Source organism: Hippocampus zosterae, chromosome 21 (assembly GCF_025434085.1).
Source record: "Hippocampus zosterae strain Florida chromosome 21, ASM2543408v3, whole genome shotgun sequence".
In the NCBI taxonomy this organism is placed as follows: domain Eukaryota; kingdom Metazoa; phylum Chordata; class Actinopteri; order Syngnathiformes; family Syngnathidae; genus Hippocampus; species Hippocampus zosterae.
Window position 1 is genome coordinate 7555098 of NC_067471.1, and position 26963 is coordinate 7582060.

Consider the following 26963-nt stretch of genomic DNA (forward strand, 5'->3'; position numbering starts at 1 on the left):
CAGGGTGCCGTCATCTGTTTAATTCCTTATAATCTCTTTGATTATGTAACTATGGTGCATCTTTAGAAAAGTACAAAAATGTAGAGTACTTGCTCCATAAAAAACACATTAGAACGGATTAAAGGCATTTCCATTCATGTCAATGGAGAAAGATGATTTGACATACAAACAGAACATTCCACACTTTTGTAAAATGGGTTTGTTAGTTTTTTCGACCTCCGCGGATGACGCTAGCGTCGAAAAAATGGCGGTAAAGTCAACGGAGGTTTGTTTTAAAATTCTTAGCTATTTTAGTTGACAATTATATCGATACGATTTTAATTTGCAATTTCCATTTTTACTCGTTTTGCCACCTCTGCAGACGTGTCGCTATGAATCACTTGCAAGCATTTTGGCGTGTCTATCAATAAGGGCCGTTTGCTTTTCTATACGGTTTTGCATCACACATTTTCCACATGGCTTCTTATCCGTTTGATATGCTCCACTCACCTCCGCCCCGGCCCTGGTCGTGCTCCACCACGGCCCAGTGGCTTCGGTTCCCGGAGCATGAGCCCGCTGGCGCCGGCGCCGCCTTGTTATCTGATATCCTCTTCACGCCCCATCTTCTGGAAGCTTCATCAAGTGAGCGAGGACAAGGAAGGCACAAACAAAAACAACATTATTAAACGCAGAAATTCTTTTGGATTCATTCGAGCATTCAGGCGCCGCGCATCACATCCATTTAGAGGCGGCAAATTGATTCAATTTGCCGCGTTTGCATCACTTAATTTGAGCGGCTGTCGGTGAGCTGTAAAACATGCATTGTCAGGGAGATGCTTTTGTTTTTCGATTCCCCCTTTACCCCCCCCCCCCAGCCCAGCCCCCTTTACCCCGCATCCCCACTTTAATCGCAGATATGCCTTCCGACGAATTCTCATTTATTAATCTAACTTTGCAGAAGGAGCCGATAAACCAAGATCGAAATTCAATTGTCAGGCGGCTAAAGTCGCAATGAATCAGATGTTGGGGGCGGGGGGAGGGGGGGGGGGTGTCGTATCAGAAATTCAGAAAGTTCCGTTGAATAGGCAGGACGCAGATTTGCTCATTCAAGTCCGCATTTATTTTCCCGCCTCGAACAATCAATGCACCTTTAACCTTACGTACCACCTGCAGGCTATCGGCGGTATTTCACATGGTGGCGCCTCAGCTAATAATTACGAGATTATTTAATTAATCAGCTGATGAGAAAGGCCTAAGGAGCATTCGTGCGCGTAGCTGCTTTGCTCCCAAAATGTGTTTTCTGCGTCCTCCACGAAGGCATCAAACAACGGAACACGGATTAGTATTCGCAGGCAGTCAGGACGGTCTTGTGATGTGCAACAACACGACGCCGACTTCTGAAGATCTGCACATATTCTGCACAAGTTTGGGAGCAAATTCTTCACAGCTCTGATAACAGTGGAAAAAAACCCCCTCGATTCTAATTTTAGCACCGGCGACCGATTGAAGAACAGATTCCGGGAGATGGCAAGAACGCGTTTTTTACATTCAAGAGTGTAACTGATGTTTCTTTAAGTGGCGTTCGTAGTCTGTTTCAGTGGTTGTTGCCTCCGAAAAAAAGAAAAAAAAAAAAACGAACTAAAAAAACATTCTCAGGCAAGAAATTGTTTTCACTCTGCATTCAGCTTCCTGCGACGAGTCAAGGCTGAGGAAAAATAACGGGTATTGAAATTCAAGTGTTTATGAAGTGTTTATAGCCGCAATAAGACGGCACGTGAATTCATGAGTGGAATTACAACGTGGCACATGAGAAACGGATCGGAATTATTCATGGTCATTTGAATTGAGCGACTTGAATCTTCAAAACAAAAAAAATATACGTGTGTTGACTGAACATGGGAAGCAAAAAAAAATAATATCGACATATTCTCATTTTCCCTCCCCAAGAGTCCACCCTAGCCCAAATAAACAGCATCATCACAAAGACGGAAGATGACACAAGAGGACATGCGTCAAATATAAATCGTGTTTCCCGTTTTGGATGCGCAGTGCGCAGTGTGGAAAAAACGGATTAGGGACCCCCTCGCAAGCAATTACCGCCACAAGTCCCACGGTGAAAAACACGTGTCAAAAGATACAAACCCCCGGGGGGGGGGGTCACATCCATCCCCATCTATTGTTAAAGGCAGCTGTCAGCCAAGTATGAAAGAGAGAAACGTTTACGACTGGCGGGGGGGGGGGGGGGGTCTTGTTCATGACGGGAAAAGCACACAAAGCGCAAGGAAGACTTCCCCGATTGGTTGAATAATGTAGAAGAGTTGAAATGATTTTGTTGATCGACTTCAGAGACGTGGAAAGCTATGATGGGATGTCTGGAGAGTTTTGCAGAGTTGGAGCAAGCAATTTACACGCTGCAGATAAGCGGGAAATAAACCATGCAGGAATATGAATGGCAGCGGCCATGTTTTTTGTGGGGCTTTTTTGTTTTTTTGGTGTCCCATCATTTATATGCTGCTATGGCTAAGTCGCGTGAGTAGCTAATCAAATTTTTTTGAGTGGATTTATTATGATATGGAGGACAAATTGTACCTCAACAGTAGTAACATTTTGAGTGACTTGATGGGGGGGTGGGGAGGGGGGGGGGGGAGTACTGGCACTTAATGTTGGTTTACTGTTGAGCAGTTTTGTGCCGTCCTTGAATTTTGCACCTATGAAGGGTTTTTTTTTCCTCCACATTATATATTTTTTTTCTCGCACATCTACAGGCCGAGTTGAGCACGTTTTTTGACTTTGAATGTATCTTCATGGCCCGGTAGTCCGGTGGTTAGCACGTCGGCTTCACAGTGCAGAGGTACCGGGTTCGATTCCAGCCTCCCTGTGTGGAGTTTGCATGTTCTCCCTGGGCCTGCGTGGGTTTTCTCCGGGTGCTCCGGTTTCCTCCCACATTCCAAAAACATGCATGGTAGGCTGATTGGACGCTCTAAATTGTCCCGAGTTGTGAATGTGAGCGTGGATGGTTGTTCGTTTCTGTGTGCCCTGCGATTGGCTGGCAACCGATTCAGGGTGTCCCCCGCCTACTGCCCGAAGACAGCTGGGATAGGCTCCAGCACCCCACGCGACCCTAGTAAGGATTAAGCGGTTCAAAAAATGGATGGATGGATGGATGGATCTAGTTAGGAAGTGCGTGGTCGTATGTGGCCCACAAAAGATGAAAAATTGTCTCCCCTCCCCCAACATTTAAGTTGCCCATCCCTGGTTCATACAACAACAACAGAAAAAAAAAACCACACAGAGGAGGCACACGAGCTTTTTAGTTAGTAGCAAGGCACCCTTTGGAAAGGTCATCATTAATGCAAGCTGATCCATCAAGATGCCGTTACTTACAAGGCACAACAAGGCAGTTTGCCATTAGACGGCGCAAATGAATGCGGAGGGCGGCTTTTCATTTCGCCGGTTGATCCCTCGGTGCCACGTCTATCGAGTTGCCGTTTCACGTGCAGGACTGCCGTTTCAAGGTCATTTCATTTCGCCCACCAAACGCATCTGAGCCAGTACGTTCAATCCGTCCTCTTTTTTAGCCCCAAAGCCAAAGATATAAATACGCTTGGCTGACGAGCGAATGTAACCGAGGAGGAAATATTGTTGCGCTTCTTAATGGAGCCGTCAACAATCACTTCACTGCAGAAAAAAAAAATGGGAGTCACGAAGCGGCTTTGCGGTCCATAGGCGCGGTGGAAGCATCATTACCATATAGAAAACATTACAGGCGACGGACGGACGTCCGGGCCATCAAAAATGATCATGGCGTAAATCGCATGCGGCGCAATAATGGGCCCGTCACTCTTCACGTCTGAAGGGAAAATAATGCCGGCGGGCTTATCTTCATCTTCCGCGGTGCTTCTGTTGATTACCACAAAAATAGGATTTCAAGCGTGTTTAGCTAATAGACGCGCGCCAACATCGCGGCGGGTTATATTTTCGCCATCGCCGTCCGATTCCGTCAGTCTCGTGCGCCTTGAAATTTAAAAAAAACAACAAAAAAAACAAAAAAAGGGGCTAATTTGATGAGCAATTACAGCAAGTTGCCGCATGCGTTGTCAAAAAGTCATCACCGGAGAACACGCGCGGGCGGCCCGTGACGCATGCGGCGAATAATCAGACTTTAATTGCGAGCGGCTAAATAAAACACACATGCCGCCTTAGGTAGCCAAAACTCTCCTTGAATTAGAGGTCACAAATGACGCTTTGGCCGCACAAATAAAGTCTAGACTTTTCGGCGGGAAGGTGGCAACAGACAGGCAGCCCCCCCCACCCTCGCCCCCCGTCTTGTTAATGACATGATTAAGCTCTGCTAAGGTTAAAGACTTTCAAAGCCCTGCATGGCTAATTGGGACACGAGTGACGCCGCAGACTGGACTTCATCCCCTCGGTGAACTCGCTCACACGAGCGCGCCGACATATTTAATTTGCAAGTCGACGTGAGTTTGAATCTTTAAAAGGGGGACACCCTGTATATAAATATTTGGGAAGCCGCCTGTCGAAAATAAAAAACATGGGAAATGCAAACGGCAGGTTGCGAGATCACTCACATGAACTAATCCGTTCATGATATTTATTTTATTTGGCCGTCCCCTCGTGCCGCACTCGAAAATTTACCGCGAGTTACTCGGAGAAGCTTTTCAAAGCCCCCAACTCCCCGATTCCTCGTTCCTCACTCCAAGACGGAGACAAATGCACTTCGCTCGTGTAAATGGAGCAGAAAGCAAGACAAATCCGGCACAGTTTGGGAGCCCACTTTTCCGTCGAATTCGCTCCGTCTCTTGCCTCTCTCGGGCCGGCTGAGAGATGGCGATGTTTTCAAAGGTCGTTTCGACCATTTGTCTTATCTGGGAGTTTCTTCGGTGAGACGGCGAGGACAACGAGAGAAACTTTGCCTCGGGGCTTCCGCTTTGTGCACTTCAAAAAAATTCAAACCGGGCTAAAAGGAAATCTCCCAGGAACGATGGTATTACTTTCACCGTTTGCTAATGATGACACATTTAATATGGCGCCTCATCCGTTTGCCTTAACGAGCAAAGCGGCGCTATGTAGCGTCGGGTGAATAATAAAGCGCAGCCCCCCCCGGTGGTTGATTTATGTCGCGCGTGCTTTGCTGCCACAACTTGCCCTTTTCCTTTTTCCACTTCATAAAAATTAGTGAAAGATTAACGGGGGCCACTGCCGCCGCTAGAGTCCCGCTGACAGGACGACCCAGCCACAACGGAGTATTTACACGCCGTTGGGAAGAATGAGCGCCGATTATTACCGAGAGTGCGCCGGGACACGTCGTTACGGTAACCTGGTTTGTTTGTTTTTGGGGGGTTTTTTTGTGCCGTCACCATATTTGCCGTGGCTAAAACTTTCAACCGGATTCAAATGAGCACACGTCTCCGGAGCAAACGTGAGTCTTTATCACTAAGTTTGCAGACCGCTCGTGGTTCGCGTAGCACACTTTGAGAATCGGCGAGAATCCCAAATGATTTGCAAACGCAGCTCCAGCGAGTGAGGGAGTAGCAAAAAACGTGCGGGCGGTCTGTTTGGGAATTAATGTGAATGAATGCGCGATCAGATTTCAAGACAGGTCAATCCCTTTTCCGTTGCGACTATCTGGGGTGAAACAGGCCACCGTGGCGAACGCTGCCTTTAATTAACCTGCTACACTCGAGGCCGATGACATTTAGGCAGGGAACATGACCTGAATCGCAAAGTGGCTTCCCCTCTGAGCTCCGAATGGGCTTTCGCTCCTAATTGATCCGCCGACAAAAAGAAACCCGATGGGGGGAGGAATAAAAAGAGCTCAGGCACTAAAAAAGAGCCTATTATTAGATGTGAACGGCGTCCAGTACATAATGGCTGCACCTGTACAATCCAATGAGAAACGAAAAAAAATCCAACCACGCCGCACACCATACAAAATTGATTTTGAGTATTTTTCGTACACCGCGCCCCCCCAAAAAAAGGAAACTGGAAAGTTTCAAACGCTTATCCAAAGGTACCTTGTTGTTGCTTGGGGGGAAAGATAACAGTTGCGTTCATGAGCCGTGATTTTGTTTCTCCACCTGGGTTCTGATTAGATGCCATAGATAAGGAGGGCTTTACAAAAAAAAATCAAAATCAAAAAAACAACTGTACCAAAAATAGCATGGTAGAGAGACGGCTACCTACTGGCTCCGATCAAAACAACGGCAAAGATATGATTCCGTCAATACGACATGACATGCTCTTTTAGAGCTTTCCATTCTATACGATATTTTAGCCTGCTCTAGTCTACTGTCATCTGTTTATCACCCTCAGATCAACACGTTTGGGCCAAGTCCAGAGTTTCGAATAAACCTCTCGAATAAACCTAATCCAGCGGGGGAACATGCAAACTTCACACAGGAAGGCTGAGACTTGAACCGTGAACCTCAGAACTGTGAGGCAGATATGTTCGCCGCAAATGCACTATGCATTTTAGTCCACTCATATAATACAGACTGAGCATTAGCTGGCTTGTACAAAAACAAACAAACAAACAAATTAAGTCGCTCATGCCTCAATACATAATATTGCACCAAGAGCCGTTTCTAATATTTGTGTCATTTATTTAGTCACATCATATCATTTTGATCCTGCACTCGTGATTGTGGTACAAGTGCACCTAAGAGCGCGGCCGGTGAGCGTTTTCGGGCGGCCCTCGTCTAAAGCCGCTCCAAAGCTGGAATTTTCATCCTCTAATTAAATTAATGCAGCAAATGATTCATCTTGATTCCATTGCACGGTTGTGTAGTGTTCTGCACACAGCTTCCGTACACCGACTTGGGGCCTTGGGTGATTTTGGCCGCTAGTGCCACCAAGTGGTCGATTCCCGGATAGCAGCGCCACATTTCTCAAGCCTCCATCCGGCAATACTGATTCAGCATTAAAGAGAAGAGATGTGGTTTGTTTTTGGGGTTTTTTTTGGTTTTGTTTTAGGTCCAGCCAACTGGTTCAGAAAGGCTTTTGGGCGGGAGGGGGGTGGGGGAGATCGACGTGTTCATTGTGGAGTGGATTGAGGAGCGCTCTTTCAGGCCTGTAGGGATGAAAGAAGTGGACGAGGGGCGAGAGTGATGTACGAGGCCGCTGCCCTGAGAGAGATGAGAAGGAGCTGCCACCCCTCGTCAAGAAGGGAGAGCGAGCTGGGGTGAGAGGTTACAAACATTGAAATGGCATTTCCTTCACGCCGCCGCTTGCCCGCCAGTGCCGATGAGGGATTGGGCCTCGTGAAAAATGGCTGCCATTACGAGCGCGGCCTCCGAGCACCTTTGCCGCTGAACCTCGCGCTGCAACTTTTTCACTCTGCATGCGCTTCCAAAAAAATTTGCATGCACAAGTGTCGCTTAGTTGAGATCGTCAAGCAAACGGCCAATAGAATTGGTTCGACCGGATGCGATTGTGGCCCAACGGTTTTGTCAAGCTCAAGTGTTGGATGGTAGAGGAAGCAGTTTGACCAGTTTGAATTTTTCTACGCGATATCAAAACACAAATGGCGTTTGTTGTGTTCGAGGCTGTCTGGGAATGCCTCAGGATGTTGTGCTGGAGCCCCACTAGTTTTCTTTCGATCCGCACTGATATTCAAATGAGTCCGAGGCAACGCTAGAGGCGTATCGCTCGCCAGGGCGTCCGTAGCCGGAGGCTGAGGTGCTCTGCGATTGGTGGAAAAATAGTTGGTCGCTTTTTATTATGGGATCCCGCATACACATACATCAGGGGTGTCCAAACTTTTTGCCAAAGGGGCCAGATTTTATGTGGTAAAATGTCGGGGGGCCGACCTTGGCTGACATTCTTTACATTGAACAACAATATTGTTCAACAAATTTTAGTAAGCCAGTCTGTTTCAGATTTCCATTTTTATTTTAATTTCAACAATCTTAAGAATTTCTTTTGGTTCATTTGAAACAGGTATATCACATGCAACTGCTTATTCACTTGACTTTTTCTTAAACAGAAGTCTCCTGAGTGCAAATTGATTGATTTGAAACATAAAATGTATCACCATGACTTTTCAATAGTCACAAAACCTTTGACTCGAACAACAGGGAAATGAACAAGCAATACACATATCCACAACTGCAAGGATCATTTGAAATATGACATATCAGTCAATATAAACACGGAGTGATGTCTTGTTAACTCGTGAGTGATGCCCTCTAGTCTCTAAATGCTATTACTCATTTAGTGAATGCTATTACTCATTTAGCCACTAGAGGGAAGCAGGACTCTATGAAACATCACTCACCAGTCTACGAGACCTCAGTCAATGCAACACGTGTTCCATTGCGCCCAACCTGCGGGCCAGACGGCACTGATTTTATGACAGGGGCCGAGGGCCGGATAAAATTCGACCGCGGGCCGGATTTGGCCCGCGGGCCGGACTTTGGACATGCCTGACATACATGTACCGTAATAATGTCATTTGGAAGAAAAAAAAACGCGGTTTGACAGATTTATTACCCAAGTTTCGCCATCCTAACTGACCCGCCGGCTTCAAGAGCCGCGCATACTTTGCGTGGGGATTTTTCTTTTTTTTTTTTTTTTTCCTTTTAACTTTCAACTCCCAGACGAAGCGAGCTCGCAGAGAGCTGGCATGAGCTCTTAATATCATCGCCGTGATCATCCGCCTACTGACAGCCCGTGCCTTTCCCTTCTCCCTCACATTACAGAAAAGCAGTGGGAAGTGTCAGCGCCGTTAAAAAATGCATGAGACAAACATAAAAATGCTCGCTGTCGATAGCTAAAACAGACATGCCGATTATCTCGAGCGGAGATGTAACGAAATAATCGTTTTGATGTACGTTGATTGAGCAATCTCCTTTTTTTATTTTAAGCAGAAATGATTTGAAAGGTTAACGCGAAGCAATGCCAACAGATGCCAGAAGAAAACACTCCATAGTAGGGTAGCCCGAGGGGGGGGAGGGGGGGGGCCGATGTCCTCCAGCCTCATCCATTTTCGCCACAAGCAACTAATTCGCACAGACCCACAAATTATAACTGGTGATTTTTTTTTTATCTATCCATTTAGCAACGGTCACACAGGGACAAAAAAAAAAAAAAAAAAAAAGTTTAATCCCTTGAGTGATAGAATTAAACTGTTAAAGCTGCCGTCGTGTCATTAAATTCACATACAGGCCTGCGTTTGCTATAATTGGCACCCGGATAAGTACACACATTAATGACTTGAGTTTTAATCAAGTCCTGATCAGACTCGGTTGTGTGTGTGTGTCTCGAAAAAAAAAATGACTGCAAAATTAATCCTCGAGTAAATACAAGAAGAACGCACACTTTAACGGTTTAGGACTCGTGATATATAATTTTTTTTTTTTTTTTTTTTTACGTAAACACGTGAGGGTAATCTCGGGCTGGCACGAGAATTGAGCAACCTCCGCCGCAAAGGCGACATCTGTTTGCTCGTTGCGTCTTCCCTTTCTTTGTACACAAGTCCATTAAATCCCCAGCTAACCCCCCCCCCCCCCCCGGCCGCCGCTCCCCCAGCCCCAGCAACTTGACCTGCGACTAACACCCCTCTTGTCTCGTGCTGTTTCCTTGTTATCGCCGCCGTCTTCGCCCGTCCCAAACGCCCTTCCCGCCGCCCGGCCTTTTATTGCGCTTTTTTTAATACGCCACCTGCCTTCAAAATGCCCACCTGGAATCTCATTAGCGTTTCGGCAAGCGCCAGCAGGCTGGTGCTCCTCTGCGGGCATCCTCGCCGCATAATCATTCGGCAATTCGGGTTGATTTTCTCGTTTGGAATGCTTTGGGAACGAAGTTGCTTGAAAATGAAGTGGAACTTTTTTTTTTCCAATTTATTCACGACATAAAGTGACAGGCGGAACAATGACGCGCTCTTCCACCGGATGTCAGAAGGTACGACAAATTGCGAGCATGTACGTTGCCTTTCGGATGACAGAATAATTAGCGGCGAGTTCAACTAAACAAAGCCGCGATTTTGCGGCAGTGGAAAAAAAGAAAATGGATTTCGATTTAAAAGATGCGAGTACATGAAAGCGTTCCATATCGAGATAGGCATGGAATCGTATCATCGGTTGAAAGAAACGCCACATTTACAGTACGGACACGTTCCTGTTTGTAAAATGACAAGAATCTCATTACACCCACTCCAATTGAGCTGAACCGCACCGAATCGAATTTTAATCCGGCTGAATGGAACCAAACCGTTCCGCTTCATTCGAACCCGAAAGATGAGGCGAGAGTGTCTCAAAGAATGGCGGCGGTGGGTGGGAATCTCAAGATGGCTTCTTCAGAGCCAGAAAAACGTGTTTTTGGCAATGATGGGGGGCGGAAAGGACGGTTGGGGTGGACAGGGAGGCCGAAGGGCTGCTGAGGTGGGGGCACTCGGCTACATTCAAGGCAACGATCAAAAGGTGCGTGCCGACGTATAACCTCGAGCCACATATAAATGTTTGCGTGTGCGCGTATAATCCGTCAAACGCACAATTAATCAGGAATGACAACACCCTGATTGACATTTCAACGCTCATTTAACATTCTATAGGTCAGTGTAAAAGATGGGACGGGACGGTGGGCGATGGGGGGGGGGGGGGGGGGAGCATCGGGTCAATGGGCTGCTTGACGACGACACGTCCGAGACGGCGACACACCTCGATTTTAGCGGGTTCAACGGAGCGAGGCGGCGGACGACATGCTTAAACAACCCCCCCCTCCCCCCCCCACCGAGTCGAGATCCGAGAAACCCCGCAACGCTCACCCGTCTGAAATCCAAAATTGGATTTTCTGCTCTGCCACCCGATGCTTGCCGAGATGGGGCAAGTGGAGATGGGTGGTGGTGGGGGGGGAGGGGCGTAAAGGAGATTTGGGAGGGGGTGGAGGGCATGGGGGGGTTGTTCTTTGAATCTCTTAACCTTTACGTCTTGTTGCGGTATCAAGCCCGGCGGACAAGATCGGACTCTTGACACGTTTGTCGGTGGATGACAAATTAGCTGTCCTTCCACATGCCTGATTGCCTGACCTTTATTCACTAAGTGGCGATGCTGATGAGGGGGGGGGGGGGGGGTGACAGCGGTAAATGGTGCCTTTATCAATGAGGGCCTGCGCGGGGGATGCGCATTTTACTAATGGGGCCAACATATAAGACAATGACTTTCCATAAACGGACAAACGGAAAAACTCCCCTTCGATGCCTCTTCCGGTGCGATGTATCGAGTTTCGCATCCACATAAAATCTGCGCGGTCACGTTAGTTTAGGTTTTGAGAGTAAGCAAAAAAAAAAAAAAAACAGCGTCACCTTGACATTTGAGTATTCCGCGATGCAAGTTGCGTCGCCGCATTGGCTTTGCATCGCATGTTAAGCAGTTCCGCGCAGAGTAAACTTTATCCAAGTGCATCTTCTGCTAACTAATTGAGTCGAGGGGGGGGGGGGGGGGAGTCGGGGGGGCATCTCCTCGGAGAGCAGGACATTTAAGCACCTCTCCCTCGCGGGGATGGTGCGGAAAGTAAATCACTTTTAATTAGAATAAATCTAAAGATTAGATCTGGCCTCTCTCTCGCCTCCCCCTGGTCATTTGCATTGTGGGTGGGATTTGCGAGATGTGAGGAAGGGACAGTTAAAACCGCTCAACAGGTGATTTGGGGTGGGGGGGTGGCTCAGGCACGATTGCTTTTATGGCTCGACTGGACATGCCTAAGTTCATTCCTTTTTTAATCAGCAAACACTTTGTACGTTCAATGGCTTTCGCACTGCTGTCCAAATTTAGAGTGGCGGTTAATCCAATAATCCAAAAAAAAAAAATCCCTCTGAGGGAAATTCATTGGACGTTTTCAGATGAGAGAAGAAGATATTCTCTTCCTTCCAATACTAAAAGCCGCACGTGCCATGCAGACGCGGTGCTGGGGATAAGAATCGCTCCGAGAGGTGATTTAAGATCCTTTTTAGTGGAACGTAGCGACATCCCTACCGGACCGTCTGAATGTCATGCTTCTCGGGGCCCGAAATCCGACAATGGCAGTTAAGGTCGGGAAAAAAAAAAAAAAAAAAAGAATTGCAGCTGTTTCCATGATATTTAAAAGAAATTTTGGCTTCTGCTGGTATTGCAACGTTCATCTCCGCTGATTGCATCAAGATCTCATACTGTCAGATAGATACAGAGAACGGGAGGGGGCGGATGGGACTCCGTTAATTATTCGAGTAAAAATCGAATAATTCGAATAAATCGAATAAATCGAGTAAAAGTTCCTGTCGGCACCGACACCAAAAATGACAGATGGCAGGTGCAGGGATTGGAGCTGTAACCTTTTGAGTATGCGGGAGACCCTCCAACTAGAGGCTGTGAGAGCGTGGGGGGGGGGGGGGGGGGGCAACAACAGCGCGGGAACATAAAGGGAGACCCACTCGGAGCCAAACACAGTCGAGCCGCAGTGACGGAGGAAAATGCGAAGGGACGTGTCCCAATCTCCTCTCATTCAGAGGTGACAGTCCATCTGTCAGCACCTCGGAAGTCCGCAGGGGGGATCCGTGTCTGCCGAGACGGCCAAAGCCGAAGCTATCTGCATCACCATTAGTATTCCTCCGTTGGAGCGACGCCAACTGTCGCCTGCACCGGCGCAACACCGTCGACAGCGCCGGTGCCGTGTCGATAGATCGAAAGGACAAGCTCGACGCGACCCTGGAAATCCCGCGAGGGGACGAGTGATTCAACAGGCTTAGCTATTAAACTTACGCCACCTTTTAGCCGCGCTTACCGCATAACAAAGCAACAAAGCGCGCAAATGCTTTTCACGTTCCTGCTGCGTGAGAGAGAATTGGAATCAAGAGGGCCAATATTCACGTCTAAATCGTGACCGTGTGGAATGGCGGCACATCCCACGAAAGCTCATTCATTCAAATTGGCAAAATAAGCCCAATATCAACTCTTGAGATCTATCTTCACTACAGAATCATGTTGATCAAACTCTTCATGGAGTTGTGGGGGTTGCCAGTGGTTGTGGTTGCTGGACAGCGGCACCATTTAGCTCCGTCTGCGCTTGGAATTTTTAGCGAACAATGAACTCCATTTGAAGTTCCGCGAATGGGAAAATCTGCAATCTGAACCTCCACCAAGGCCAAGCCAACCATTTTTGGATCATTATCACATCGCATTGCAAACTAACCTGTGCTTTTGTATTTTTTTTCGTCTCAATGCACTCGAATTTATGAATATTAATTAATTATAAATTAATGTTGATTAATTATTAATTAATATTATATTAATTATATAATATAAAAAGTTATAATATATAAATTTTATATATATATATATATATTATATATTCATTATTATTATTATCATAATATTAATTAATTAATGATTAATTACTATTAATTCATTTTATGAGTTTTTTTTACGCTTCGGGGAGTGACGCATCCCAACGGCGCAAATTACGGCGGATGCGCCCTTCTGCGGAGACTCAAAATGCACTTAAAAAAAAGCAGACTTGGTAACTTTCAGAACAGGCGCAAATAAAAACACACCAAAATGACGTGACGCGAGATGCTCGAGAGATGCGAAATATTGTCAAGTGCGGCGTACGTATGAGAAATGACGCCGGCGAGCGGTGCTAGCATGCGCTTGAGAGGATTATGCCCCCGGTAAGCGCACTAACAACGTGGTCAATCGCGTTTTGAGCAATCGATACGGCTAAAACAACAAAAAAAATTTTTAAAACAGCCAATGTGACATAAACGCCGCTCCCAAAAACAGCCGTCCACCCCGTAACTGCTTTGCAAGTGAGAAGAAGAGGCCAGTTCAAAACAGAAATGATTTCGCAGGCATTCGTCGATAGTCGCGAAGTGCGGCACACGCGGCGCCGCCGTCCTATGGCGCTGCATTAAGCTTTCATGAAAGTGAAAGTTAATTAGATATGATGACTGAACTCCCGGGATCGTAATTAGCCAAACTGCGTGACTGCTCTCCTGTAATTAAATGTCATTTTCCTTCAGTTCACTGAGCCTGAAAAAAAAAAGGGGGGGGGGGGGCAAAGGAGGACTGTGGCCACATCCATACTGCTCAAAAGGACAAGTTGGCGTGGGCAGACTGGATAGTCGGCGGTCTATTTTAGCAACTCTGTGTGACATTTTGACGTCGTGTTCGGGGGGCAAACTAAGTTCATAGAGGAGTGGAAACACTCGAGGTGAAAGTGGGAAGGTGGGACGGCGGGCAAGAGATCGCGCCCGCGGACGGGCGGGGGGGAAATGTCAGATTACACTCTGGCATATGCGGATCACCCCCCCGGGAAGAGAGAGAAATGGGCCAGTCCGACGGAGAGCGTGCGGCGGGCCTCGTTGTCGCGCTCGGGAGTCAAACCTGCGGGAGACCCGACGACTGAGTGACATCAGAGGACGCACCGGGGAGGAGAAAGTCATCACAACGACACCAACCACTGCTAGCCTCTGAGTTTTTTTAATTTCTATTTTTTTACATCTCTATTCATTTTTTGACCCGTTTTATCCTCGCAAGGGGGTCGCGGGGCGCGCCGGAGCCCATCCCAGCTGTCTTTTTGGGCAGTAGGCGGGGGTCACACCCCTGACGCCGCTACGTTGCTATTCATTCATACGAAGCGCTTCGAGTTCGATACAACTTTAAAAAAAAAAAAAAAAAAAATTTATAAATAAAAAAAAAAAAAAAAAAAGAAGTCTCACTTCGATGAAACTTTCTGGATATCATTTCGTGTTTACCTCGGGCTTACGTACATACAATACGCACCCCCCCCCACCCCCCCGACTGCATCTTGAATCTCAAGGCTCGCGTTCCAATAATGTAACGCCGCGGCATATCTATCGACTGAGATGAATCTCGGAGGCCGCATTCATAAACTAACGCGGGCGCGCGGTGGGTGTCACAGATAGGAAGACCCCGCGGGCTGCGTCTGCCGCGACGATAATCAGTCATTTCGCCGCGGCTCTATAAATAAGCGCGTTCACCTATAAGGCGGCGGCGCGGGGGAGAGATGAGCTAATTACTCTCTGCCCAACGGACAGAAAACGATCACGGCGAATGTAATAAGGGTCCGAAGTTTGTTTGCCAGGCAAAATGACTACGGGCGGGCTGACGGCAGGTTCGGAAAACCGCCATCGCAAATACGATTTTATTTGAAGCCCTTCCGTTGGATCGCATTCATTATCTTTACGACAAAGGTTATACGATGGACATTTGAAATGAGACGACGGGTTATGACACGAGGGCGGGCGAGCTTTTTTTTTTTCTTTTTTTTTTTTTTCCAAACTCTAGTCTGAATTTCTGCTAAACCCTTCGACCACGGCGGCATCCGTGCTAATCTCACGTTGTTTTTAAATCTTCTCCGTAGCACTTTTACGACTACAGCTGCCGCCTTTATCCCCTCAACGGACAATCAATCAATATTTGTGATTGTATTTCCCCAAGTAAAGAAAGTTGGGAAATTGAAAACACTAAAAAATAGAACAACAACAACGACGACGACGACTTAGAAGCCCCCAGGAGAAGGCACTAAAAAATCCATCATGCGAAAATGATCCCCCGGGGAGCGTTTTATGTTTGCTTTAAATCGGCTGATTTTACGACTGCGGCAGGCGATGTAATGTAATCACATCAAACTGCCCAAAAGAGCCTCTTCAATTCTCCTTATGTTCGCCCGATCGCTTATCAGCGCAGACCCGTAAATGGGGAAACAAACCGCTATGATTTTTCCGGGCGATTCCTTGTCGACAGGCAAAGTCATGGCGGCTACACCAAATTGAATCCCCCCCCCCCCACACCCTTGAACAACGGCCGTCCCGGTTGTCCGTCCCTTGTCACGTTACATCCTGCGCCACTTAAGGTGGTCTACGTGTAATTCCACCCGAGCCCTTAATTATCTCATTAATTTAGGGGGGGGGGGGTGAATCCCCGCGCTCCGGTATTAAGCCACTGTACGGCAGGCCGTAACCCGCTTCCCGTTTTAGAGACCGTTTGGCGTTTAACAAGGTTCACATCTAATCCGCAGCTTTATCTTTACGTTTTTCATTCATTCATTCATTCATTCATCTTCCGAGCCGCTTGATCCTCACTAGGGTCGCTTGGGGTGCTGGAGCCTATCCCAGCTGTCTTCGGGCAGTAGGCGGGGGACACCCTGAATTGGTTGCCAGCCAATCACAGGGCACACAGAGACGAACAACCATCCACGCTCACACTCACACCTAGGGACAATTTAGAGCGTCCAATCAGCCTGCTAGGCATGTTTTTGGAATGTGGGAGGAAACCGGAGCACCCGGAGAAAACCCACGCAGGCCCGGGGAGAACATGCAAACTCCACACAGGGAGGCCGGAGCTGGAATCGAACCCCGTACCTCTGCACTGTGAAGCCGACGTGCTAACCACTGGGCTGCCGGGCCGCCCTTATCTTTACGTATCTTGGCATATATATTTTTTTTCTTCCTTAAAAAGAACCTTAATTACCCGGAGTTGAACCAACGGCATGTTTGTGTTGGAAAAGTCCCCGTGCGCCAAGTCTGAAATCGAAGCTCGTGTCGCACCTGTTTACAAAACCGTCTGCTGAGGGTTTCCACTTTTGGCTTAGGTACGTCTCATCCAGACATCCACTGAAGGAGGACAGAGAGTGCGAGGGGGGTGGGGGGGGGGAACGACGACAACACAATGAAGATTCCTGGAGATGCTATCTAGACAGAGGAGTAATAAAGCGCCGGGCCGAGACGTGGGTTATATTGGTCTTGGCCGGACAGCCGTCACATGTCCAGCCCTTGACTGAAGTCGGGATTAGAAAGGGTGGTGGGCGAGGACAGACGGCGACGAGATAGAGCGCAGACAGAGGAAATGATAGTGAAGGGGAGCAGGAGAGGGCAAATAAGCCAATGACAGCGAAGGAAGATTGATGGCTGACTCCTCCTGGATGGCTGATTTTTGCCCATTTCGCCAGTCAAAGCTCGCCGTGTCAGGGAGGGGGGGGGAGAAGGTGGCCAAAGATGAAGCGCGAGATAAAAATCACAGAGGGAAGAAATAGAAACAAGGAAGATGGCTGGCGATAATGGTAATGATGGCGAGAGTAAATTGTGCGGGAAATGTTGAGCAAACAGAAATTTCCCCGGTCCGACGTTGGGCAAACAAAAAAATTATTACCGAGGGATGGAAATAAACAAAACGCAAAGTTTCCCTCGACTCAAACCGAAGCTGCGGTTCATTTCCCATGCGCAAACAGTACAGTCTAGTCCCATTTTAATTTTTTGAGTCACTTTAGGAAAAGTATTTTTTTTCTCTTTTTTTTTTCTTTTTTTTCTTCTTTTTTTTTTAATTCTTTTTTTTTCTTTTTTTTTTTTGAAACCCGGTTAGTATGTCACAGTTACAGTGATGCAATTTTGCAACACACAAGGCCAACGTGCATCACGAACATACGAACACTCCAGCATTTCTGGACTGACGTGAATTTTAAACGTTTTCCGCACCGAGAGGCATTTACGCTCGGCGAGGCTGTTAAAGGGCCACTCGTTACATCGACGCTCGGTACGGAACGCTTGTAAGGACACCGCTGAATGTCTTTGCGGGGCTTTCAAAAAGCAAGCGATTGCGATGGCGCCTCAGAGGCGACCTCGAAGCTGTTAAGTGTAGCGTTATGGATTAAGCGGGCCCGTAGAAAACGTGGACGGCGAATGATGCGAGAGCTTGGCTTTTGCTCAGCTGCCGTGTGCAATAGTGACTTTCCGCAGTGTCAGAGTGTGAAAAATGTGAATGTATTTAATTAAAAAAAATTTAAAGGTTTTTTTAAAGTCGACTAAGGTTAGCGCAAAATATGGCTGGCCTTTGTAAGGGGAACAAGTTAATATCCAGCAAAGGCGCAGAGGCCGAGAAGAGATGTGTCCAGGCTTATGTCCTTCCCGATAAGAGAGTTTTCTCTCGGCTTCGAGCCCCCCCCCCCGCCCCCTAATAGGAGTTGACACCTATTTGTGACATATGACTGTATCTCTGATTGCCTGGGGCGCGATAGCATCCCGGACACGCGCTCGGCCGCCAATGGAGCGATCGTGAAAGTGAGCAATGGAGAAATAGAGGGCGTTTGTGGCTCAAACGTGCCGGTCACTGCGATATTCGGGAGATACCGAAGCCGCGGGTGCATGTCTGCTGTCGGTAATGGCGAGATTGGGCATGGGTAGGGGTGGGGGGGGGTGGGGAGAAATGGAATGCGTGCAGCTGATGCGACGCATGCTTTAAGATGTGTTTGGGTGGCATGAGGGAAGAGATGGATGAAATTATTGGAGACCCCCCCCCCCCTCAAGGGAATGTATTTATTCGGTCGTCAGCGTTGGCCCGTATCGCAGGACGGAGGGGGCAACTCCCTTCGGCTAGGGGATATATATATATAGAGAGAGAGAGAGAGAGAGAGAGAGAGGGGGGGGGGCGGTAGTCCAGTGGTTAGCACGTGGGCTTCACAGTGCAGAGGTACCGGGTTCGATTCCAGCTCCGGCCTCCCTGTGCGGAGTTTGCATGTTCTCCCCGGGCCTGCGTGGGTTTTCTCCGGGTGCTCCGGTTTCCTCCCACATTCCAAAAACATATAGTGAGGATCAAGCGGCTCGGAAGATGAATGAATGAATATATATATATATTTTTTTTTTTTTTTTTTTTTGAGCGGAGTGCTTCTCAAACGTTTTTACATCAAGTGCCACCGGAAAAAAAAATATTCGGATCTCCGAGTTCCACCGTAACGCAACCTAGCGCAGCCGAGCAAACGCACTTCAGCCCACCTTGAGTCGCCATGAACGGCAAATTAGCGGCCGCTTTGCCCGGCAGCGTCCCAACCTCCGCGGTTGGTTTTTAAAAAATGAAAGGTTGCCCCGATAAATCTCCAGACTGTTGAAATCGTAATGGTCCCTATCGAGATTCATCTAAGGGCTCTCAATTAAGAGACATCGCCGACACCGCGAGAGCTTTTTGCTCTAATGAAGTACTTCCCATTATTGTCGCCGCTGGTAAATTATTCAACGAAACTCCTGACGGGAGGGCCGGCCGACGCCGACGAGGGGGGAGAGAAAATAAAAATGAGAGAAGTCTTCTTCATCATTTCCAATTCATCACCTTCCCCCCCCACCCCATATTGCCCTCCAGATCACAGGGAATATTCACCTAATCAGATTTATGATTTATCCCATTTAAATTCAGTAGACTTTCTCAAAACGCTGCAGGGCGGGCGGGCGGAAGAAGAGGGGCCGAGAGCTGGACGGACGGAGAGAAGCAATTTATAATCCAGAAAGAAAAAAAAAAAAAAAAAAAGACGACGACGACACCGAGTGCGGGTGACCTCTATTTGAATGAATAATGATTGGTCTCTTCATATATTCCGATAGTGCGCCATTTCTAATGAGCTACAGTGATTATTTGCCGGCGTGGAAGGGGCAGATTCTCCCGATCCGACTTATCAGAGCTGGAAAATGCGCAGATCGCAGCTGCCACGCTATTACGGGAACGCTCTTCTTTCATTTAGCGTTGATAAGCAACCCATCAGAGTCGAGCAAGTAGGATATATACGTGCGGACAGCGCCAGATCAGAAATGATTGGCTTATATTGCCGCCAATATAGAATTAGCGCGCGACTGTCCGAGCCGATGCATCCCGCCCAATCGCCGACGGAATTTCAATTCGGTCATTTGCGCGGCGTCCGATATCGCTCGATGGAAATGTGCTTTGCTTCAATTTTGAAGATTTCACTCATGAATCACGATTAGTTCGACCTGACCGGCGTGATTGATATGTTTTAATTAGCGATTAATTGTGGCTTTTGTCATTCGTTAACGAGGAGTGGCTAAATCCACAACCAATCTGATGTTTGGAATTAATATCACGATAAAATTGCCATTTTTGTTTGAGCGGCTCCTTTTTTTTTTTTTTTTTCTTTGCCCTGCGGTTAATTAGCAACATGCCCCCTTTCATTGAACAGCCGAAAATGGACACGAAAGGCCACCTTGACGCCAGTCGACTTGCTCGCTATATCGATCCGCTGGTCTCTAAGGTTCTGGACGAGTGGCGAACAGGATGGATTGTCATCGATTCATCTGTTCAGCGCGTTTAAAAGGTCCGAGGCAGCAACAACCAGACAAGCCGGGTGATTTCAGTAAATCTCTTAACGGCTCCACGTAAGCTCCGACCCCCACTTTGCCAGAGAGCGTAATCAAAGATGACCGGCATCCTTCGACCTCCAATCTTTTCCTGAGCGGAACATTGAGTACGCAAATCGTCAGGATGGATTATGAAAAAAAAAAAGAGTTCAAGCTTTCCAATTAGGTCTACATCCCCCCCCCCCCCACCCCCCCAGTTAACACCCTGAGAGGGTTTGTTTTTCAAAGTCACGACATGGCGTGAATCTATTTCGCAGTTCCAAATTGGATTAGACCAACATTCTCCGCACGGAGTGCGGAAAGGGGCGCGGGCGAGCGGGAATCATCAGGGCACCTCAAATCCCGCTGGGATGCAACGCCTGACGTGAGAAGCTCAAAAACGAACAACCATTCGCACTCACACTCACACCTAGGGACAATTTAGAGTGTTCAATCGGCCTGCCACGCATGTTTTTGGAATGTGGAAGGAAACCGGAGCACCCGGAGAAAACCCACGCAGGCCCGGGGAGAACATGCAAACTCCACACAGGGGAGGCCGGAGCTGGAATCGAACCCGGTACCTCTGCACTGTGAAGCCGACGTGCTAACCACTGGACTACCGGGCCGCCTGATTTTTAACAACAATTCTTTTTTTTTTTTTTAATTGCCACCAAAACGCAAATGTCAACACCAAGTTACTGTATTTGACGCTAAACTAAAGCAGCGGACAAAAGGAGGCGTTGACCTGATGGCGTCGAGGCGTTTGATGAAATGTCAGCGGCGGCGAGATGGGCGAACTTATTACGAGCCGCGCTGCGGGGCGAACGTGACTGTCTCGTGCAATGGCGAGTCCATTCACGAGCTGTCACAACAGTTTACCGGAGAAATGATGACCTCGTCGCGGTGGCGCTGGAGGAAAAGGCAAATGGTCACCAAAGTCATTAAGTCCGCCGCAAACTGTGACTGTTGCTACCGCCGTATGACTAACCACAATGTCAGATTTTACATTCCGTGTTTTGTTTTTTACGGGTCAAGCTAAGGCTAAAATACACAGGCTAGCGTATTTGCCGCACTATTAGGCATACCTAAAATTATTCAAAAAAAAAAAAAAACAAGTAGGGCGGAATGCTCTCGCGAGAACCCTTTCCGTGATGTCACAAAATTCCCGTCAAAGGGGGTTGGTGTCGGCAACGTTCGCGTCTCTCCGTTGCTGCACTTTTAACGTCATTCGAATACCCCATAAAAAAGCCCGAAAGTTCACACATCAGCCATGCTTGTGCTGAAGTATGTTAAGAACACCATCCAAGCATTCTGGCCTGCCTCACTCTATTAAAGACACAGACTAGCAGTGTGTGTGTGTGTGTGTGTGTGTGTGTGTGTGTGTGGCTCACCTCCAGTGACAAGGGGGAGGTCGAAGGTTAATCTGAGGTTGGTACAGTTCATCAGATTGGTGGAGTGATGTGAGGAGCTGGCAGGCGGAGTCTAGAGGGAAAAATACAGAAGCATGGATTAAATTTTTTTTTTTTTAAAAAAAGCTAAATTGCAGCACCGTCGACAGAAAGGAGATTTGGGATATTTAGAGAAATATTTATCCTCTTTAGGGTTAGGATAGATATCATATTTTATATCATATATTGGCTTTTTTTTTGTTAGGTTTTAGAGGTTTGACTCGCTTTAATTTCGCAAAATGCTTCTTTTTAGTTTTACAATTAGTTTTCGCCCCCCCCCCCCCAAAAAAAAAAGTAAAAGGACATGGACAATAACCTCAGGCCTAATAAGCTGACACGAGAGGCAAGGCGAGCTTTCCCAGCTAAATCCACCTCCTTCCTCCATCGTTCCGAAACACGCAGTCCCCGCCCCTTTTTCTCATGTTACGCCTCTCCTCCACGTTCGGTTGCTCCTTTTACATTCCTTTCACACTGCCTCTAGAGCTCTCGTTCCTCCATCTGTTTGCTCCAACACCCCCCCCCCCCCACACCCACCCCCCACCGTAGGCCTTGTGTGACTGCTGTAATGAATTGTACTTAATTGCCGGCTGGGACCCACGGCCTTAAATATAATTCTCAGGACACTTAACCGAGGTCACCGTGAATGATAAACACACCTTAATAAATGGTCTTGAGCTGAGAGCGAAGCGGAAAACCATTTCTCTATTTCGAGCCCGGTGCGGCAAAAAAGCACAGAATATAATGAAAATGATTGGGGCAATTATTAGCGTCGTTAGATTGAATTCCAACATCCTTCTCGTGTACTTTAGAGCAGAAGAAAGAAAAGAAAAAAAAAGACGGGGATACAAAAGAACAAATTAGACTTAAATTCAAAGCAATAAAAAGGCCTTTCACAGGATCTTAGGTAGGTCATCATGTCAATGTTTTTTTTTTTCTGACATGCGTTCAAGACAATATCGCTACGGGCTAAGGCAGTTCGATGCAGTGATTTAAAAGTGGGTCCTGAATTTTGAAAAAAAAAAATTATAAATTCAATGAGAAACACATGAAAACGTGACCGTCTCATTTGTGTACCGCTAAACGAAGTAGTCCGCGCAAGCTAACACGAGCCACGAAACACTGATTCAGATTCGGAATGAGAGGGATGGCTAAGCGCTTTTTGCCCGTCGAAAATGACAGGAAGCCAAAAAGCGATTGACTTCCAGCTCTGTAAACAAAACCATTTGTTCTTCTCGCTGTTACGGCAAATGGCGCGCCCGCGGATAAACACCATTAGCAGAGCTTCATTCCCTGGGGTGTTACCTCGAGGGAACGGAAATCCTCACGCGCGCGCGCGATGCGCCAAGCGCCGACGCGTTTACAGTGTGTTATTCATCACGGGGAGATCATTTGCTTCTCGGAGCCACCCGGGAGCTTAATTTCATTTGTTGGCATCGATTTAACGGGCCTTTCAGAAACAGGGGCGGGCGGCGCGGGGAGCTCGATGCAAGCTATTGATCGGTAACTAAATGACCTTGCGTACACTCTGACCAAAAGACGCGGAGGAGAAGACATCGTCGCAACGCTTTTGGTCGTTTTTTAATGTCTGGATGACGCCGCGTGTGCGCGGTCGGTCCGGCGGAACAGCATACATCACCTGCCCACGCATTACCCTGAGTGCTATTTATCTTTTTGCCCCCATATTGATGCAACACTTTGGCCGCTGCATGAGCACTGTCATGACAACCGATCGTACTTTATGTTCCGGGCACTTGCACTTGGCAAAGCAAGTCAATTATGGATACCTCCCAAGCTTTGGGCCCTTCGCCACATGAGCAACTATTTCCTGGTAGAGCCATGTGTTACGGCTAAGTGGGGTTTGGGCGGGGGGTGGCGGGTTAAGACCCCCACCAGCCCTCGCCCACCCTCACTCTCTTGGCTGACAAACATACATGGCATGACACGATACGGGAGACGATGAAGTTCCCGGCTGATGGCCAGGTCTTCGCTTTGGGTGTTTGACGGGTTTGTGTGTGTGTGTGACAGGTTCATTGGCATAATGACATTTCGTTCTGCAAAGCCCACAGGATGATGAGCAGGGCGGCGGGTCATTTCGACGTGCTGGCGCGAGAATTTAGATTGCTGTTGAATTAAAAAAATTGCATTTGCATTTGAGAACAACAGTATTTATACAGTGGGTCCGACAAGCTAATTTTCGAATCAAATCCGAGTGACTTCTTAAAGCAGTCGATAGTTGGGTTTTTTTTCGAATTTTTCAAACAAACCTCGTCTTGCCACTGAATTTCCTCATTCCATTCGCAGGGCAGTGAATCGATGGCGTCTGGACTGCTGCGGTTTGGCCTCTCATTTGAACAGGCGACATCGGCTCATGCGGTGCTCCAGACTTCCTGTTTATCGGGTAATTCTGGACATAAAAAAAATGAAAAAAAAAACAATTGTTGGGCATTAGCTCATGATAATCGAGACCGAAATTCAATGAAAAGTAAGACATTGCTTTTCAATCGTAACACAAACTAAATTCTCCTCAGGACAGTGTTGTAGCATTAGCCCTGCGGTATATCAAGACGCGTACGCGGGTAAGCCGCTGTGTGTGTGTGTGTTAAGTAGGGGGAATGATGGATATATCTCGTTGCCCGCCTTAGCTTATCTGGGGAAGGGGCCAGTATGGGTTTCATCAGGAGCTTGATGAAGTCGAAGATACACACACGTAAGCCAGGCGGGCATTTCGAGGAAGGCAACAGCTGCACCAAACGAGATTGGCTTGTCGGCCCGGCGAAATAAATGGCGGCGCTAAAGGCTGAGATAGTCAACCAAAGGAAAGCGGGAGGCTGCTTTTATGCGGGTGCCCGTTTTGATAAGGCCCCCGTGGCGTGATTACACCAAGCTCAAAGAGAGCTTAATGCACTTTGCTTAACTGATGGGAAATATCGCAAAGTTTCTCAAGAAAAACATCTCAAAAGACTTTAGTCGAGTTTACGCGAAAGGAACAATGGTCTCAAGCGAGACCGAGAAAATTTCTTCAGGAAACCGTCGCGTTAATTCTCCGCTGGTATGACAACACGATGAACATAGACCATCAGGGGAGGAAACCCGCCGCTTCCCTTTTGCATCGTCAGCTCACCGCAGACTGGATTTATGATCTAGCAGCGAGTTCATTTTAGTTTTCTTAATCCCCCTCGAGTGTTTGAACCCCCGTTGCGATGGCAGAATTGGGGGACCGAATCCAGTGATTTACGACAGACCTTTACGTAGCTCTTGACCAGGTGTGAAACTCGGGTTCCAAGCCCCGCCCTGCAGATTTTTAACGCTCAACATATTCATTTTCATGCGCACAATTTTGCATAACAGCACAACGCGATTCCCGTTATTATTTCTACATAAGAAAAAGGCACTCCAGCAATCCCAATAAAAGAGGCAAGGCAGCAAAAGTTCAGTCACAGAGGCAATGACGGTCTCGGTGGGGCTTGCACAACATCTCGGCTTGTCACGGGGATGGAGAGGCCAGGCCTTGGGAATTGGGACGAGAAAGAAAAAAAAAAAAAAGTGGATCCTCGACGCACAGCGGCTATCACTGTCACTCATGTCTGGCGGCTCATCGTATTCTGGTGACATGTCGTGATCCCCAGAGTATGAAACGGGATGAGAGACTTTTTTTTTTTTTAAAGGCGACTCGTGTATTCCCAAGGGTTTCTTTCCCTCTCATGACAACTCCGCGCAGCAAAATATCAAAACTCAAAAGGAGAAGGGCCAGTATGGGTTTAACTTATGACGAAGGGTTTCCGCGCCGTCTAATGGACGAGCTCAAAATCGCTTCCTGTGATGTGCGCTTCCATTTTCTTCAAAGAGTCATTTTAGCAAATTCTCTCGACATTATTGATGGTTGAGAGTACTCTTTGTAGTGTCCTGCAGCTGTTGAGGTTACTTAACGCGCGTTTCATAAAATCCCGAAACTATCTTTCCGACGTGAAACCGCGCTCTTATTTTGAAGGTTCGCCGCTGCGCCTTGGCTTCAGGCACCTCATCGCTGTAATTACTTTTGTTATTTCCCGTCGGCCCGATAGCTTTCCCGTCGGTCTGCTATTAGCGCATCGGCAAGCCGCGTCTGTGGGTTCCGCTCGGTCAATCAAAAGCACCCCGGGCGCCTTCGGCGGGACTCTCGACAGATTCGCTCGCCGTCTTTAGAAAGTTGAACGGAAATAATGTGGTCGGGCAATTTTCTGATGCATTTCCTCGCAATACCTTTTGGAGCTCTGACGCTTTAAAACCGCGAGTGGTTTCGCAGGTTATTCGAGAACCCACACCTCAGAGGAACGCACCGAGTGCCCGCGTACGTCGTCACATTTCCTGCCCCCCCCCCCCCCCGATTTTCCAATTAACTTGCCATCGATCGGTTCTCCGGCCCGGATGCGGCGTGCCTCTTCGCCGATGAGGCTCAAAGACGCTTTCTGTGCACGTACTGTCAAGATTTCACCACGCCCGCTTCCGAAGCGGCGCGGGAGCTCTCTAATTAGCCGATTTGATGTTTGTTTTGCTTCTGGATGGGGCCAAGAAAGCTAAAAAAAAAAAAATTTTTTTTTTTTTTTTTTTTTTTTTTTTACGTATGAAATCAGAATGAACGAATAGCCGAAGTGATACGATCAATCGATAACACTGCAAAGCCGGCACACAAAGATTAAAAACAGGTCAAACCTGTGCCAAAGTGTATCAAATAATTCCAACCCGTGTTATACGACTCCCAAAGATGAGATATAAGCGGATCGTAAAGTACTTAACTTTTACCTCGAGCAAGCCGGACTTGAACTTTATGGCTTTACTTTAAGCTTTATAGTGAGCCTGGAGGCAACGACTCCCGTGACACATTCTTGGGTATCTATTGAGGTTCAATAGCCTGCCCTAATGAGGGCGCCGCGGCGGTTTTAAGTCAGATTTATTCCTCGGCTGAACTGGAAATCTTCTCTGCACGAGCCGACGCGCGTTCGGAAATGGCGAGTTGTTTTCAGTTCACCGAATCGATAGTCTGCACTCATAGTGCGCGTGACGGTCAGACAAAAAAAAGGCATGAAGTCCAATCGATGGTTGGTCTGATGCACGCTAATACACATATAAGGAAAGCGTTTATCAGCGGGACATTCTCCGTTTCGCGGACGATGGGATGTGAAGAGAAGATCGGCACGGCAAATAAAACAAAAAACATCAGAACGGCGACCGAAAGCTACCGTCGGCAAAGGGCCGTTGAGCATCCCGAGCAGGCTCTTATCTGAGCAAAAGTTCCCAATCGATTGGCCCGCTGATTGTACGTCTGTCAGTCTACCTGTCCGGCCTGCACTCCCTCCCCCCCCCCCCAACCACCACCCAGCCCACGGCCTCATCGATCAGCCCAGGTATGGCTCCTATGCGCAGATCGGTCAGCT

General features: G+C 47.7%; 1 long non-coding RNA gene across 1 annotated transcript; it reads right to left on the reverse strand.

Annotated features, from left to right (window-relative positions):
• Positions 1 to 488: 488 nt before the first annotated feature.
• On the reverse strand, positions 489 to 23952 carry LOC127593646 (uncharacterized). Its single transcript, XR_007960463.1, has 3 exons — positions 23817 to 23952; positions 21496 to 21586; positions 489 to 612 (listed from the first exon to the last, which is right to left on the reverse strand). It is a non-coding gene; the product is annotated as an uncharacterized LOC127593646 (long non-coding RNA).
• Between the last annotated feature and the right edge of the window lie 3011 nt (positions 23953 to 26963).